This window comes from Neophocaena asiaeorientalis, unplaced genomic scaffold (genome assembly GCF_003031525.2).
Source record: "Neophocaena asiaeorientalis asiaeorientalis breed wild unplaced genomic scaffold, Neophocaena_asiaeorientalis_V1.1 scaffold482, whole genome shotgun sequence".
In the NCBI taxonomy this organism is placed as follows: Eukaryota; Metazoa; Chordata; class Mammalia; order Artiodactyla; family Phocoenidae; genus Neophocaena; species Neophocaena asiaeorientalis.
Genome location: NW_020175201.1, coordinates 355,247 through 359,947, shown reverse-complemented (window position 1 = coordinate 359,947; position 4,701 = coordinate 355,247).

Below are 4,701 nucleotides of genomic sequence, written 5' to 3'. Positions count from 1 at the left end.
TTCCTTTGCTGTGCAAAAGCTTTTAAGTTTCGTTAGGTCCTATTTGTTTATTTTTATTTATTTATTTATTTTTTTTGCGGTACGCGGGCCTCTCACTGTTGTGGCCTCTCCCGTTGCGGAGCACAGGCTCCGGGATGCACAGGTTCAGTGGCCATAGCTCACAGGCCTAGCCGCTCCGCGGCCCAGACCGGGGTGCGAACCCGTGTCCCTTGCATCGGCAGGCGGACTCTCAACCACTGCGCCACCAGGGAAGCCCCAAATTTTATTCTTTTTAACTGTTAAACATATGGAATGCATACAAGCAGAGGTTTTCATGTGAGGCTTGTGGAACTACTTCTATCTTATACATCTACTATAAGTACTTTTTAAGTGAGAGGAGATGTGTGAATATCAAACACTGTGACAGCTTTAAAGAAGTGTTCATAATGGCTGGTCTGAGTGCTATAAGTCAAAAGGTTCGATACAAATAAAAGAAAACAACAAAAAATTTTTAAAAATTAAAAGATTAAAAAAATTTATACATGTATATTTCAGTTATTGACATAGGTTCACGAATCCAATGCTAAATATGAATTATATGCTAACACTTCAAATCAGGCCCTTAAAATTCTGCTGGTGTTATCTGTACCATCAGTGATTTCCTTATTGTCCTAGAGAGGCTCTTAGCGCAATGTCTTGTAGTAGAAGACTTGGGTTTCATTAATCTTTGAAAATAAATGTGGACACAGTTAAGTACTGGAATTTTTCAGGTTTCTACATAAAAAGAGAAAATAATTGGCTTCTTTGGAGATGAAAGTAAGATCTAGTATCAGGAAACAAACAGTTAAAAGAAAGGATAGACAAATAAAATTTAACATTAAACCAATGCATGTATATTTATTAATTCAAGCTTTCCTAGAGCTGCTAATTTGTGTTAGGCTTGGTGGAGCAAAAAGCAATATATATAACCAAAAGACATTACAAAAATAGTACACAGTTCCTTTATCTTTATACAGCTCCCCCCCCAAATTATCATATTATATAATCATAGTACATCAGAACCAGGAAATTATCGCTGATAGAACACTACTAGCTAACCTACAAAACTTAATCTAATATTACCAATTATCACAATAATGTCCTTTTACTATTCCAGGATTCAATTCAGAAGGGCACACTGCATTTAGTTGTCGTGCCTTCCAACCTGGGGAAGTGTCATGACCTTGGCAGGTTTAAAGAGTTTTGACCAGTTATTTTGCTGAATGTTCCTCAGTTTGGGCTTGTGTGATGTTTCCTCATAATGAATTTCAGTTATACATTTTTTGCCAAGAATACCGCAGAAGTGACGGTGAGTTCTTCTCAGTGCATCATATCAAGGGATTCTTAATATCAATGTCTTATTACTGATGATATTGACGTTTATCATCAGTTGGTTAAGGTGGTGTCTGTAAGGTTTCTCCACAGTAAATTTCCTATTTTCTCCTTTGTAATCAATATGTATCTTGAAGAAGAATAACTATAAAACTGTGCAAATATCCTTTACTGAGGAGTTTGCAGTGTGTTACCTAGTTCATACTTATGTTAAATATTATTAAAATATTATTTTATGTAGAAATTACAGTGAAGGCATGATAAGGAAGTAATAAATTCCACTGAAAATAATAACCTTTAAATATAATTTCATTTTCCTGCCAACAGAATATTTTCCTTGGTAATATTCACTTATAGTCTGTTGCTATTTCTTGCTTACTTTATTAGTACATCTGCAAATGCAAAGAGAAACAGCTGAGTAGAGAAGTGTAACAGAATATGCAAGGCCTATAGCAGAATATCTTTCCCCCAGAGTATGCTGATCAGGGAAACAACACCACCAGATCTCAGGGAAACTGTGAAGCAAAAAACAGAGTATGGGCTTGGCCTTCTTTTCAGCCTCTGTATGTTTCAGGAAGATTCTGCTTAAAAGCTAATCCTTTTCTTTGTTACTCTGAACAAAAACAATCCCTATTAACAGTGTCCATAACAAGTGCCTCTCCCACCCCACCTCCCACACACACACTCACACATACATCATATGTATTATACACAAGCAAAGTTCCAATGAAATATTATTAACAAAAACAGAGTAGGCTGGATTTGGCGAGCAGAGCCATAGTTTACTGATCCTTGATTGGACCACTTAGAGCAGGATTTCTCAACCTCGGCACTATTCATATTTGGGGCCAGATAATTTTCATGTTTGATGTTCTTTGTTCTGACAAGATATAAAACTGTGCTGAAAATCATGCTTCTCTAGAACAGTTACTCAGAGCTATCTATCTTAGAGGCTGTATCGGGGCTACAGTCTTCAGCTTGGCTTGAATAAAACCATTTTCTATTCCTGTTATAGACTGCTTATTGATTATTTCCATCAACCCAGTAGAACTCTTGAACCCTGGAAGTGACCACCACAAATGTCTCCAGACATTGCCAAACATACCCTGGGGAACAAAATCATCCCTGATTGAGAAACACTGCCCTCGCAGTCTCCTGGCCAAAGAGAGCAGACTTAATCTGATTTTTTCCAGTGTTTTTTGGGTCTTTTTCAACACCTGTTGGCATTTCTGGGTTGAGAATTTCTCTGGCACTCAGGTTGGGGATATATAGGAGACGAAAAAAAGAACCCTAAAAGACTCAACTCTGAGTCTTTCCTGGAATCCCAGTGTCCCTAGCTGGGTCTGACTTCTTTTCTCTCCCTTTCATAGTCTTCTGCTGTTTGCTTTCATTTGTCTTATCCAGGTTTTAGGTGTAACAAGTAGGAAGACTAGAGTGAAATTTCTTATCCTTCCAGGTATATATTCTTAAAAGAGGACTCCTGTCTGAGAATGTGTATTGTCACGGTTAAGAGTGGTTAAGAGTTCAGAAACCAAGTATCATGAATTATGAATTCAACTCATGGCTATACTATTCAAGGCGTGTGAACCCCTGGACAGGATACATAGCCTCCTGCTAACCAATTTTTTCAGATGTAAATCTGTAGTGGTATTAATGTACAACTCATAGTTGTATGCAATGTAATCCAAATTTAACTCATGAGGATTAAATGAATTACTACACATAAAAAATATGGACCAGTGTTACACAGTAAATTCTATGTATTAGATATCATTATATCATTTTTATTATAATTATCTGGACCTAGAGGGGTGGGATAGGGAGGGTGGGAGGGAGGCTCAAGAGGGAGGGGATATGGGGATATATGTATACATATAGCTGATTGACTTTGTTGTACAGCAGAAACTAACACAACATTGTAAAGCAATTATACTCCAATAAAGATTTTTTTTAATTAAAAAAATAATTATCTGGAAAAGTACTGACAAATGACTTTACAAACGTCATGCCAATGATTATTAATGCTCCACACCCCCATCCCAAAGCGAAAGCAAGAATCATCAAAAAGGAAAGCTTTAGCAGATTTTTTAAAACTGGAAGAGATTCGCTTGAATTTGAACTAATTTAATGCACTGTTTTAAAGGGTTGGAAAACTAGGATATTTGATATCTTAAGGTACTTCAAATCATGAAGAATTTAAATGCCTGAACTACAAGGACCACACTACAGTGCTTTTCTTTTAAGTAATTCTTTTCCCCACTCAGGGACAATAACAGAGAAAGGGCCAGTGTTTCATTAAGGCTATACCTACTCTCATTCTCTCTAGAACAATATTCGCCTCCTGAGCAAGGGCACATATTAATCTCTCTTCAAGGAAGGTCTTTCACCCTTTGGCAACCTGAAGAATAGAGGTTCTTTCCGTTCAGAATTCATCATATTGTCATCTAAGGTTATAAAGCTAAACACTAGAACAAAGAAGCCCACACTCACACAATTCCCACAGCAGACAAAAGAAAACAAAGGAAGCACTGAATATAAAATAACATAAAGTAAAATGAAAGAATTAAGACCAAGTATTTGTATATCAATAAGTAGAAACAGGATACGGTACATATTAGAAGTAAAAGACTAAGCAGATAAAATAACAGTAGCAAATATATACTGCATCTAATAGGTGTATCTAAAATGACTTAAAAGTGAAAGTATGAACCGAGTTGTGCCATGATATTAATCCTAGACAATGGAGACTTCTTAAAGAAGCAAAAGATGGGCATGTGATAATGATAAAGAGCACTGTCCACATTGATAATAAAACTTTGTGATTAATATTTATATAGTGAAAAACCAAATGTCCAAAATATGAAACACAGACTGCAAGAACAAAATTAAGGGAAACAATGAATGAGAAACCGACTTTAAACCACCATGAATACCTAATGAAGAAGTCACACAATCTTTTTGAGCAGTTAACCATGTAACCTATCAGGAAAAATGTATTAATAAGATTGGTATTGTCTTATTTTGAATTCCCCCAGAAGCAGGTCTTAAGATAAGAATCCTACTGAAATGTGTTCATTAGGGAAGACTAGGGACACAAGTAGGGACAGAGAAGCTATCTAGTTAAGGGAAAGCATCCAATAGAACGTGCATAATTAAACTACCTGTCACAGATTAATCACATGGAAAAACTCTAAGAAATAGTATAAAATATGACCACATTTTCGTACACAAGTGGGGAGGCAACTAGGGTATTTATATACCATATCACAGCAGACATGGGTTGAGGGTTGCAGGGCATGTATTAACTCACCAGAACTTCTGGCCTGCTGCATGGAAACAGAAGGCCCTTTT